This window comes from Suncus etruscus, chromosome 6, assembly GCF_024139225.1.
Source record: "Suncus etruscus isolate mSunEtr1 chromosome 6, mSunEtr1.pri.cur, whole genome shotgun sequence".
Classification (NCBI taxonomy): Eukaryota; Metazoa; Chordata; class Mammalia; order Eulipotyphla; family Soricidae; genus Suncus; species Suncus etruscus.
This window is the reverse complement of record NC_064853.1, coordinates 114,630,099-114,643,685: the sequence shown is the minus strand read 5'-3', so window position 1 is coordinate 114,643,685 and position 13,587 is coordinate 114,630,099. Positions and strand designations below refer to the sequence as shown.

At 43.0% G+C, this 13,587-nt stretch overlaps 1 long non-coding RNA gene across 1 annotated transcript; it reads right to left on the bottom strand.

Annotated features, from left to right (window-relative positions):
* Positions 1-723: 723 nt before the first annotated feature.
* Positions 724-8,559, bottom strand: LOC126012022 (uncharacterized). Its single transcript, XR_007496780.1, has 3 exons — positions 8,335-8,559; positions 5,982-6,112; positions 724-1,005 (listed from the first exon to the last, which is right to left on the bottom strand). It is a non-coding gene; the product is annotated as an uncharacterized LOC126012022 (long non-coding RNA).
* Between the last annotated feature and the right edge of the window lie 5,028 nt (positions 8,560-13,587).

The window sequence follows — 13,587 nt, the reverse complement described above, 5'->3', positions numbered from 1 at the left end:
TCCGTGCAAACATGGGGCTTCTCTCCTGTGTGTGTCCTCTGTTGTGTGAGACGTGACCTCTCACTGAAGCCTCGCCCACACTCCTTGAAAACTTGGGGCTTTTCCTCTGTGTCTTCTTGTGTGTCATGAGATTTGACCACTGAGTGAAGCCTCGCCCACACTCCCTGCAAACATGAGGTTTCTCCCATGTGTGTTCTCTGGTGTATCATAAGATTTGACATCTCACTGAAGCTATGCCCACACTCTCTGCAAACATAAGGCTTCTCCCCTGTGTGTGTCCTCTGATGTGTGATGAGATCTAACCTCTGACCAAAGACTCACCCACACTCCCTACAAACATGGGGCTTCTCCCCTGTGTGTGTCTTCTTGTGTGCAATGAGACTTGACCACAGTTGCCCGCACTCCCTGAAAACATGAGGTTTTCCCCCCTGTATGTGTTCTCTGGTGTATCATGAGACTTGACCTCACGCTGAAGCCACACCCATACTCCCTGCAAACATGGGGCTTCTTCCCTGTATGAGTCATTTGATAGGTGATGAGATTTGATCCATCACTGAAGCTTTGCCCAGGCCTTACATACTTGTCTCTTCAAATTATTGGGAAGTCTAACCCTGGAACTACTCCACCTATGTCCTTTGGATTTTCTTTCAGGCCTGTGTTGTTTTCTTCCGTTGTCATCTGTTTACTAGAGTTATCTATTTGACCGCTAAATCATCTAGAAAAGGCTGTTGAAATTCTTTGATGCCTCTTCCTATTAGCCAAATGTATGGAGCTTTCTTTGTGCTTTTGATTTTCAAATATGTCATTCTTTGGTTTGCCGTTATATGGATCAGAATGCTGCTGCCATTCATTCTCATTACGTGGATAGGAATTCTCTGATTGAGGATGCTTTCTTGCAGATGTTCCCAGGAGAACCCAAGAGGGATGACTTCATTTCATGTGATTACTGAGGAAGTTCTGACTGAATAAGGTGAGAGAGCAGAAGGAACAAAGATGGATTTCTGGCTTGAGTTCTGCTGAAAGAGAAAGGTTTTGGTCAGAGTAGATATTGACAAGGCTGTCTGAACCATAACTCTATCTCCTGCTAAAGTCTGTTCTCCTAGCTTTGCTTATTTTGTTGATAAAGCAAGATAAAATCTTCATGCTCCTAAATAAGCTGGTGAGTTTTTCTGTTTGGTTGGATTTCGTGGCCACACCTGGAGGTGTCCAGACCTTATGCTTTCTCTGCTCTGGGATCATTCCTGACAGGCTTGGAGAACTGTATGATATGCTTTACTATACCTCTGGCCCCTAAATTGTATTTTGTCATTCCATTTGCATTCATTAAATCTTGCAAAATTCAAAAGTATGTATCCAGAGATTTCTGGGTTTCTGGTCTGTGTCTGAGTGGAGATAGGGACCCTCGAATCCCCCCCCATCAACCCGCCTTTCACAAACTACAAGGATGTTAGTGCATTTTCATAAAGACATTTCAATTTATATCATATTTCCTGGCTGATTGAACCTAGCACTTTTTTTCTTAGAAAATATACACTCAAAACCCAGTTGAATAAACCAATGAATTAGTTTTTTTTTATCATCCTCAGACAACCTCGCTTGTTTAGGAAAATAACATCTAAAGCGGATATATCTCTAGCCACTTTTTATACAATCCATTCAATAGATCACTTTCTTAAACACCCTGCAACTACAGCATTCCAACCCACCAAATGCAAAGAACAATGGGCAAACTAAGGAAGACACTAAGTTAAATCCCACTTAGCATTTGGTATTTGGAGAGAAATCCTGGCAAATTTCCAAATCCACTAAAACACCTGAGCCTTATAGCTGAGTATCTAAAATCATCACTTAATGTTTCAGCAACAGAAGTCAAGGAGTCACTAGCTGGCAAACATAAGATATCAATAGATGAACAATTTAATCAAGTCTAAGAACTCTTTCAGAAGATGACAGAATCTATACAAATGAAAGTGAAAGAAATAAAAAACATGTTAGCAAGCCACAAGCAGATATACATAGCTGGAGATTTGTACAGAGTCGAATATAAAATGAAAGCCAGCATTAATAAAGAAGTCAAAAAAGAAAGGACAGACAAATGAATGGAAGAAAATGTAAGGTGTTTACTGAACAAAGACAAAATAAATGATCTGGGACCACAGCAGTAGTGCAGCGGTAGGGCGCTTGCCTTTCACGTGGCTGACCCAGAAAGGACCTCAGTTCGATCCCACCCCCCACCCCTGGTGTCACATATGGTCCCCCAAGCCAGGAACGATTTCTGAGTGCATAGCCAGGAGTAACCTCTGAGCATCTCTGGGTGTAGCCCCAAATCAAAAATAAGTAAATAAATGATCTCCGAATGATAGGAATACCAGTGGGAGGAAAAGTGAAAGAAGTAAAAACAGCGAGGGAGATAAAAACAGAGAAATTTCAACTCTCTGGAAAGAGGCTGCTATAAAAGAGGAAAAAAAAATGTCCCAACAAAATAGACCCCAACAGAAAAACAGCAAGGTATATAGTAATCCAAATGGCAGAAACAAACAAAAAGAACCCAAAGAGAGATGGTCTCTTTAAATAAGCAGTAAAATTGAAACAATTTTAAGTATAAAGAACATAAGAATCAAACCAGAGGCCAAAGAGATAGCACAATGGCAGGGCTCTGTTTGCCTTGCATGCAGGCAGACAGGAAAGGGATCTGGTTCAATTCCTGGCATCCTATGTGGTCCCCCAGTCTGCCAAGGGAGATTTCTGAGTGTAAATCCAGGAGTAGCCCCTGAGCACCGCTGGGTGTGGCCCAACAACCAATAATTAATTAATTAAAGTTTAAAAAAATAATTAAACCAAGTCTTCCATTTAAAACTACCCAAGCAAAAAGAGTGGAATGACATATTCAAAGTATTAAATAAAAGAAACTTTCAACCTAGAATCCACTACTGAGCAAACTCTCATTTACATGGGAGGGAGGGTTACAAACATTCTCAGACAAAATAGAACTTAACAATATTCATGCTAACATCTGATTCTAAATGAACTACTCAAAGAACAATTACATAAACCAAATACCCAATTGTAACAGCAACAACCCTACACAATATAATGGCACAAGAGCCCTTTCTGTCAATAGTTTCCTTAAATGTCAATGGACTAAACTTTCCCAGCAAAAGGCACAGAGTAGCAGCTCAGATCAGGAAATAAAATCCAGCCACCTCTTGCCTGCAGGAAGTTACTTTTTTTTTCAAGCTACTGAAAAACAAACAAAAGCTGGGATAGCCATGCTTACATCGGAGCAGATTGAATTTAACCTTACTAAAATACTTAGAGACAAAGATGGACACTACTTATTGACTATGGGAACAATAGACCAAGAAGTACAAACCCTGATCAACAGTATGCACCACATTTAGAGCCAGCGAAATATGTAAGGCTTTTACTCACAAACCTAGAGAAACATATGGACAGAAACGTGATAGTAGTGGGAGATTTCAATATCATTATCTCCACTAGACAGATCCACTAGTCGGAACACTAACAAAGACATAAGAGCCCTAAAAGAGAAACTAGAAGTAGGACTAATGGATGTATACAAGACTTTTTCTCCTCAAAAAGCTGAATACACATTCTTCTCAAGTGCACATGGAACCTTCTTTAGGAGACATTTCAGGACACAAATCTAACAAATATAAAAATCATACTAAGCACCATATCAGACCACGATGCCACAGAGATCAAGACTGATTGTAAAAAAGAAGATATAGAGAAAATCTAACACCTGGAAACGAAACTACATGCTGCTCTATAAAGCTGGATCAAAGAGGAAATCAAGGAATAAAGAGATTCCTTGAGATGAATGACAATTAAGAAAAAACTGACTAAATCTATGGGACACAGTTAAAGCAGTAATTAGGGGGAACTCATAGAATAAAGGAAAGAAAAAGACAAAATCAACAACCTAAAGTGACAATCTAAATATCTGGACAACCAACAGCAAAGAAACCAAACACAAGCAGAAGAAAAAAAAACAATAAAAACCAGAGCAGAAATCAACAATATAGGATCAACAAAAACAATACAAAGAATTGACAAGACCAGGAGCTGTTTTTTTAAATAAATAAACAAGATAGACAGACCGTTAGGGAAAAAGGAAAATATTCAAATAATTGGATCAGAAATGAAAGGCAAGAGATTACAACAGAACTCCAAGAAATCCAAGACATCATAAGAGTTTATTATGAACAGCTGTATTCATTTAAGCTAGAAAATTGGTTTAATAAAATAAAATTCTGGCTTTGCGCTCTGGCAGAGACCAAGAGGGAAGCCATTACTCTTGTCTGACTAGCTTGGGGTTTTTCTTTGCCGCTACTCTGCTTAAGACCTTTCTGACGGGAGTTAGAAATATATGCATGGGGTTATCTCACAATTCATGGATTTTATTTTTTTTATTTTTTATTTTTTTTGTGGTTTTTGGGTCACACCCAGCAGTGCTCAGGGGTTATTCCTGGCTCCAGGTTCAGAAATTGCTCCTGGCAGGCACGGGGGATGGGACACCGGGATTCGAACTGATGACCTCCTGCATGAAAGGCAAACGCCTTACCTCCTCATGGATTTTATTTTACAATCACTTATCATTAGGGAATTCCAAATCATAACAACAATGAGATATCATCTTACAAAAGTGAAGATAGTACATATTAAAAAATACTGGGAACAATCTCTGCTGACAGAAATGTGGTCAGAAGGCAACCTCCTCAACTCCTGGTGGGAATGCTGCCTGATACAACACTATGAAAAACCGAATGGAGGGTTCTCACTACCCTCAATATTGAGCTGCCATATGACAAGGCAAACCCTCTTTTGGGTTTGTATCTGCCAGACAGAAAGACATTTATCCCAAAGGATATCTTAAAAAGGAGAGACTGGACTGATATTGTAGAAGTTTGGGCATGTGACATGATCAGAGTTGACAATGATTCGATCCTAGGAACTATACAGCTTCTACCAAGTTCCACCAGAAGGATTTCTGAATGCATATCTGGGCATAAGCCATTGGACTGCCTGTATAGTCTAAATATTAAAAAAAAATAAAACGTTAAATTGTTTGTGGCAAGAGAAAGGACACAATGTATTGGGTAACATGCTCTGTATGCAAGAACATCAAATTTGATACCAGCACAAAATAATGTCCCATAAGCACTGGAAAGACCCCAGAATCTGCTACCAAGTGGAACTTCTGAAATCATGAAAAGAAATTAACTCAAATAAATTTTGCAGTCTCGTTAGGATTGAAACAATAGTAGAGAGGAGAGCACCTGGCCATAAACAGAACAACCCAGGGATGACCACTAGCAACCAAGATGATGCCAGAACCCGTCAGGCATGATCCTTGAATCAGAGTCCAGAGGCTAAAATCACACGGTTCATGAAATCACATCACTTTTGGCCAATCACTTCTGGGTCTGTGCTCAAAGAGGACACTGTCAGGCTTAGGGAAGCATATGTCAGGTTTAGGGGATCAAATAGTTTGGCCCAGATATGGCAAACCTCTGAAACAATGTATATCGCTAGTCACTGAAAAGACATTTACAAACATAAAGTTGGATTAATCTAAAAAACAAAGTCAGAGGCTGGGAGTCAAAACAGTAGGGAAGTGGGCCAGAGATAGAACAGCCATAGGGTGTTTGTCTTGCATGAGGCCGACTTGAGACAGACCCAGGTTTGACTCCTGGCATCCCATATGGTCTCCAAAGCCTGCCAGTACTGATTTTTGAGCGCAGAGCCAGGAGTAATCCCTTAGCACTGCGGGTATGGGCCAAAACCAAAATAAATAAAAGCTTTAAAAACTAAAAAACAACAGTAGGGAAGGGCTTGACCTTGGGCTCAGCAGATTCATGTCTCTTATTGAACCCATACCCCTGCAGATCCTGGCACCTCCTTGTCACCCCAGGTTATAGCCCTCAGCAGAAGCCTAGGGCCAGGAAAGCTTTAACCTACTGCCTGTAGATGGATGCTCGTAGGTCTCTAGCATCACATCTCTGTAGAGCTTCCTCTGAGAGACATCCAGGTACAGCCACTCCTCCAGGGAGAAGCTCATGGCCACATCAAGGAAAGTCATCAAGCCCTAAGCACACAAAGAATGGAATCAGGGCCAAGGCTCACCCAACACCCTGGGAGTAAGATAGGATCCCTTGCAGGGGTCTCAAACTCTTCGCCAGCGGGCCGCAAACGGCCCTCCTTACAACATTTTGTGGCCCTGCCCTAGAGGAATCTTTTGTTTTGTTTTGTTTTGTTTTAGTTGTTTGGGTCATACACCCCAATGTTCAAAGCTTACTACTGACTTTGCACTCAAGGATCACCCCAACTTTGCCTCCTGTGGCCCCCAGGTAAATTGAGTTTGAGACCCCTGCAAGACTTAGAGGGACTCAGGGTCTCTCAATCTGTCCCCGAGAACACCCAGCCTCTACAGGCAGCCAGAGGGAAAGGTTCCCAGACATCATGCTACAAGGCCTCATCAGCCAACATGATATACCAACAGTATTCAAGAAGGTTCTTGGAGGTGTTGCTTTGCATACAGACCACCCAGGCCAATCCGTGCATTAGATTCACTGAACACTAGTGAGTAAAATTCGAGACCACAGAGCCAAAAGGAGCTGAAACAGCAACTCTGGATGTGACACCAAATGCTTAACACGCACTAGCCCCTCCTGCTGCCAGAGCACCTCTGCCCAGGATACAAGCATCAGGAAGTAAATTCTGGGTCCAATGAGTGAATCAAACCTTTGCTTGGGATATCAGCACTCATGGTTCACATCCAAACAAATACCTCCTGGTGCAGGTCAAATGACTCAACTCAGGCCAGAGCAATAGCACAGCAGCAGGATATCTGCTTTGCACTAGCCTAACCCTGGTTCAATTCCTGGCATCCCATATGGTCCCTTGAGCCTACCAGGAGCAATTTCTCAGTGCAGAGACAGGATTAACCCCTGGGCAGGCATGACCCAGCCCAAGAAAAGAAAATGACCCAACTCCCAGCAACTATGGCTTCCAGAAAGATCCTTTGCTCCTGTTTCCCAATTAGAACCACGAGCCAGGAGACCACAGAAAAAGAGGATTTGGAAGTGTACCTGGTTTACTGAGAAGAAATGTGGCTGCAGGGAGGATTCTGACTCTGCAGAGAAAAGGACAAAAGAGTTGAGCTGCATGTCCTGGGTCTTGAGCAACAGTGCCAGAACCAACATGAACCAACATGGGATAAATCCTAGGCACAGGCTATTGTCCCCTATGTCGCCTGGAGCGAACCCTCAATGTAGAGTCAAGGAAAAGCTTGAGCACCACCAATGAGGCACAAAATTCAGGACAAAACAGAAAAGCAGACACAGCACAGCACAAAGCACCTAAAATAAAACCAAACAAAACCCACAGAAAATACACATGCAGGAAAAGTCCTTGCTGTGTTCTTTCAGTTAAGGCAGAAAATTCATCACCAGGAGCCCAGAGGTAGGGACCCAGGCATCAACCTGGCATCTAAGAGCGCAGAAAAATACTAAAGAACTCTGTGCTGAACCATCAAGACAATTTGGTGGGCATTTGTCTCACATGGAGCTGTCCCAGATTGAATCCCTGATAACCTATAGGGTCCCCCAGCCCAGAAGGTATGATTCCAGATTGCAGAGCCAAAATAATTTCCTTTCAGCCATGGTGCAATAAATTAGAAATTAATCAAAGAGCCTTTCTCCAGGTGAGGTAGGAATGGTATTTTATGGCAGAAATTCTGGTCTCCGATACCAGTGGTTGGCAACCTGGGGCTCGAGAGCTACATGTGGCTCTTTACACTTTTAATTTGGCTCTTCTGTGTACCGGGTGGTCGCTCCAGGAGTCAGGATTCTGCTCCTAGCCTCTGTCAGTGTGCGCCCTGTGTGGCTCTCAAAATAAATTTCAGTCGTGGTTTTGGCGAGATTTGGCTCAGTTGGAAAAAAAAAAAAAAAAGGTTGCTGACCACTGTGACCTATACCAACATCCAGGTGTATATTACCAGGAGCTCAACCCTAAAACCTGGCATCCAATAATGTCTCAGACTGGCAGGGGAGACCCAAAAACACTGAGTCAGGAGGACAGTCTGAGCAACACCTGCGTAGCCCGCAAATAAACACAAGATAGCAAACCAGAACAAAAGGATAAAAGAGGAAAAAAAAGAACAAATTGCAGAGACCAGGGCCCCAGGAGTACTAGCAATCGCACCCCTCCACAGATTCCTTCCTAAAACAATTCTGAGCCCCCCTCCCCCCAGGGCTTACACTCTTTCCCCTTCTCCTCTCCTTCTCAGAGCCTACACAGCCCCCTTACCTGGAGACAGGACATCAGATGCTGAGACCCCATCTTCTCCAGCCTGGATTATTCCTGAAGAGCAGCAGCAAGGCCAAAGTCCTGGAGAAAAAAAGTCACAGCCAGGAGCAACAAAGATGAGCACAGTCCCTGCCCCCGCTGCTTCCTTCTGGGTCTTACTGGATCCTAACCAGATCTGCACATTTGAACCAGGTCATCCACCACCACCTGCGCCTAGGAAAGCGCTCCAGTAGCGTTTTGTCTTGCAAAATCAAACCTACTATATCCACAGCGCTTCCTAAGGACCACGATGGGCCAGTGTCTGCAAGGGGAGCTTCTAGACTGACATCTACTTTTTACAATTAAGAAATCTTTGGGAGAGGAGACAGTAGTGCAGAAGGGAGAGAGCGTTGGCCCTGCAGGCAGCTGAGCCAACTTACATCTTTGGGGATGGGAATGATGTGCCCCTGACCTTACGACCTACGGGGTGTGGACCAACACTCCCTTGCAAAAATAACTGTTTTGCATAAAATTGCAAACAACCCTACAGCCTGTGGTCGCCCGCTCACAGAATGAGAGAGCAGAAGGTGCGCTGCAAGTTACCCAAGAAGAAATTCATTCTTGCAAAATAACAGAACTAACAGTAGAGCGGGGAAACTCGTCTGGCTGCCCAGAAGACTAACTCTAAAACCCCGAGATGCCCGGGTCCGATTCTGAGCGAGAGCGAGCGCCAGGGGATGAGAAAGAGAGGCTCAACCTGCAACTTCCCTTCCAGGTCCCCAACTGCTCGCACACCCGGCCGGGACCCCGCACGCGTCCGGGGAGCTCAGAGGGGGCCCTCGACGGAAGGAGGGTGGGGAGAAAATCGTCCCTCGGGGCCCCCCCGCTGGCCGCCGGGACCCCCTGGAATGACAAGTCTGGGACCCGGATGAAGGCGGAAGTGGCAGAAAGGCAGAGGAGAAAGAAAATGGCGCTCGGCATGACGTCGAGCTACTTCCGGCCGGAGTCTTAAAGGGCCAGGCTCCGTCTAGTTACCAGCCCCTTCCTGGCCTGAAGGTCAATTTTTCTCTGGCACTTGAGTTACGTGATGTCAATGTATTCCTATGCAGAAACGGAAGGGTCATTTTCAAAGAAACATAAACACACCCACCGTTGGGGTGTGGTTAGAGCTTAGTGGGCAGCCAATCTTCACCTGTGTGAAAGCCAGGGTAATGCCCTCACAGAACTGAAAGAAGATACACATATTTGCCATTTAAAATACCTGAAGAGTGCCTGAACGATAGGACATAGGGAAGGCTAATAATGCATTGCAAACAACCTGCCTGGGTTCAATTCCAGGCATCCCATGGAGCCCTCGAGGCAGCCAGTAGTAATTCCTGCATGCAGAGCAGGAGGAACCCCTGAACGTTGCCATGTATAGCCCTAAATACAAAATAATTTTTACAAAGATCCCACTATAGTATGTTCCTCTGAAATGTCAATAACTTTGTTTTTCTTTTTAATTTTCTTTATATACTACCGGGGTACCCACCAGGCCATGCTCATATTTATTCCAGCTGTATGCTTCCTAATCACACTTGTTAAGCAGTATTTACAGTAGCCACAATCTGAAAACAACCCAATTTCCCAAGATCAGATGAGGGATAAATAATCTTTTGAATACATATCTGCACTGGAATACCATGTAGCTGTTAGGAAAAATGAAGTCATGACATTTGTTTATACATGGAAGGATATGGAGAGTGAAATGAGTTACAGGGAGCAGAATAGACATAGAAAAATCTCACTCACTTGTGGGATATAAAAAAATATAACATATTATAGCTAGAATATCCAGAGACAATACAGAAGATCAGGAGAACCAGTCATTGATAAGCTTGCCACAAATTGTGGAGCAGTACAGTTAGGATACAGAAGGGACCACTCTGCCAGTGACAATAATAGTTAAAACTTAACACTCTGGACAAGAACTATGTGCTAAAATAAAATAAAATGATATGCACAGTTCCCCTCATTAATAGGAGGGCAAAAAATGTCTACAAAGGAAAAAATGGAAGAGTGAGAAATAAAATGTCCAGAGGCAAGGAAGTGAGAGGTCAGAAGGGAAACTTGGCATATCGGTGGTAAGAAATGGGTACTGTTAAAGGGTGCGTATATTGTATGACTGAAACTCAATCATGAATAAATTTGTAAGCAAGGTATTTAACTGAAGTTTTTAATTAATAAAAAGTGTATATTAAAATGTATATATTGTTGGGACCTGAGTTCTGAACAAGGAGAGGTGCCATATTGTAAAAGCCACATACAGGATTCTTTGGGTTCTGAGCAGTGACAGATGTCATTTTTTAAGAACAACAAGGTGTAGGCCTTCACTAGCCCATTTCCATAGACACCGCCCCAAGCTACCTGGCCATGCCAAGCAGCCTATCAGGAAAGGACAAGAGAGCAATAAGAAAATAACCCTAGACAATATCCAATCATTTTAAGGATCATTAAAAAGCTAGAACCTCCTTATACATTTATACTATATTATTATATTATATTATATATTATATTATATTATGTTATGTTATATTATATTATATTATATTTATTATATTATTATATTGTATTATATTATATTATAATATTATATTATATTATATCATATATATAAAACCTCCTTATATATTATCTTCCTCATGACTTTGGGCGAGGCTCATCTACTTAGGGATTGTAGTTGGGCTTCGGTCATTTACTGCTTCTTAATCCTTACCATTCTTGATTAATTATATCTCTAACTGAATTATATCTATAAAGCTTACAGATATTTAAAATTTTATAAACAATATAAATGGAAAAACAAGCAGAGGTATGTATAAATACATGCAGGACATTTATAGAATAAAGGGAGATTAATCACAGAAAAAATAGTTTTGTACAGTGTGGTACAGCGTGCCCAGGAATTTTAATTTTCATGATTAGCCTAGTAGTTTTCATTGTATTTATTCTCAATGTTATATTTTGGAAAAAATATAGCATTAAAACAGGCTGTAGTTTTAAAGGAGGAAAACCAGGCTTCAAAGGAACAGCCAGTTCCTGGAACTGGACCCTATGGAGATATTCAAGGAATTGGCCTCCTGGTCAGATATCGGAGGCCAAAGAGCAGTGGACAGGTAGCCAGGTAACAATGCACCCTGGATCTGGAGATGCCTGATCATCCCTCACTGAGATGATAGTCTCCCATAAACGGTTGTCTGATGCTATTCTACACTTAAACTACAACCAATCCTAGCCCAACTTTGCATTAAGGAGACCAATCATTTTAAAAAGATCGATAGAGGCAGGGAACCTGCCCTGGCTAAGCGCTCAGGAATCGCTCCTGACTTGGGGGCTGCTGAGAGATCTAAGTTCTGTCAGTCCTAGATTAGCTCATGTAAGGCAAATGCCCTACAGTTTGCACCACCGCTCTGGCCCGTGGGTTCTCAGTTCTTAGGAGATGTTGAATCCCAGTTTGCTGGAATAAACGCCCTTGCATTGACTTTACTGCCTGTCTCCCTGGTGGTCTTTTGGGTGGCAGATCCTGAGTTCTGGACTTTCATAATGGGATGCCAGGGATTGAACCCAAGTTGGCTACAAGCAAACCAAGTGCCTTACCTGGTGTACTTTCTCTCCAACCCAATTGAATGCTCCAGGATGTTGACCTTGAGCAGATTTGGAGTTCCTAATACTCCTTCAGTGACGGTGACCTCCCATATCCAGAGCCCAGAAGTACTAGATGGTCCTTTCTCTAAGGGTCAATTCACTGAGCAAAACCAAAACATTGCTATAGAAACAGGTAAGCATTTCCTTTAGGTCAGGAGATTTAATTCTCATAACTCCAGGGCTAAGGAATCCTGAGGGGATCAGATGGTAAGAAAGAAGAATGTCAAATTTGCATTACATAAATCTCAGCCTGGAGCAAAAGGACAAGCAAGCTTGGCCGGAGCCTCCAACAGGACTTCTGAGAACAAAGAGCAGGGAAGGAGGAAGAATGCTGGAGAGAAAGACTAGGGGTAGAAGTTAAGCACTTTGCTGGTAAGGGGCCTCAGTACAGGGGTTAAGGCACTAACCTTGCTAGCACCCTAAGCTTCATATGTTGTCCCCTCCCCCACTCCACATCCTCTGCTCAGAGCCAGGAATAAGCCCTGAGCACAGCCAGGTATCAATGGGCAAAGCAAGTAAGGAGTATTGAGGGTTCCCTGGTTTCCCACTTTATCTTCTTACCTGGAATTCTGTAACTTCTCTTTCTGATGAGAATAACCTAGGCAAGAAGAGGAGAGAAAACTGTTAGCAATGCTTTCAGGAGATAATACAAGGCCTTGCCTAGCAGGCAACTGACTCCAGTGCTATGATGGGCACCATAAGAAGTGATTCCTAAATAGGGAACTGGAAGTAGGCCCTGAGCAATGCCAGGTATGTCCTTCTTTTGAACAAGTATCTTTAGCATGTATGGTGTTGTTTGAGTTTTGAGACCACAACTGGCAATACTTAGGGGTTACTCCTGGCTCTGCACTCCGGAATCTCTTCTGTCAGTGTGCTGGGAACTATACAGGATGCTGGGTATCATGCAAATACCTGGGTTGGCAGCACTCTACCTGCTGTACTACTACTCTGGCCCCAAGCATTTATGTTTTTTATTTTATTTATTTATTTATTTATTTATTTTGGTTTTTGGGCCACACCCTGTGCTGCTCAGGGGTTACTCCTGGCTATGCGCTCAGAAGTTGCTCCTGGCTTCTTGGGGGACCATATGGGACACCAGGGGATTGAACCACGGTCTGTCCTAGGCTAGCGCAGGAAAGGCAGGCACCTTACCTCCAGCGCCACCGCCCGGCCCTGTTTTTTTTTTTTTTTTTTTGTGGACAAAATTACTGTATTTCCCTATAAATCAATCTTTCATGAATTTTATTTTTACTTATTTGGGGGGGGGGGCACACGTGATAGTACTCATAAATGAGTTTCAGACACATTATGAGATGCTGGGAATCAAACCCAAGTCTGACACATGCAAGCAAATGTCCACCCAGTGTGTTGTCGCTCCAGCCCTTCCATAATATTTGGGGGGAGGGGGTTGGTGCCACACCTGGAAATGCTCAGGGGTTACTCCTGCCTCTTTGCTCAGAAATCGCTCCTTTAGGGACCAGAGACCATATGGGATGCCTGGAATTGAACCCAGGTCCATCCTTCGTTGGCTGCATACAAGGTAAACACCCTACCACTGTGCTATCGCTCTGGCCCCTTTCATAATTTAAT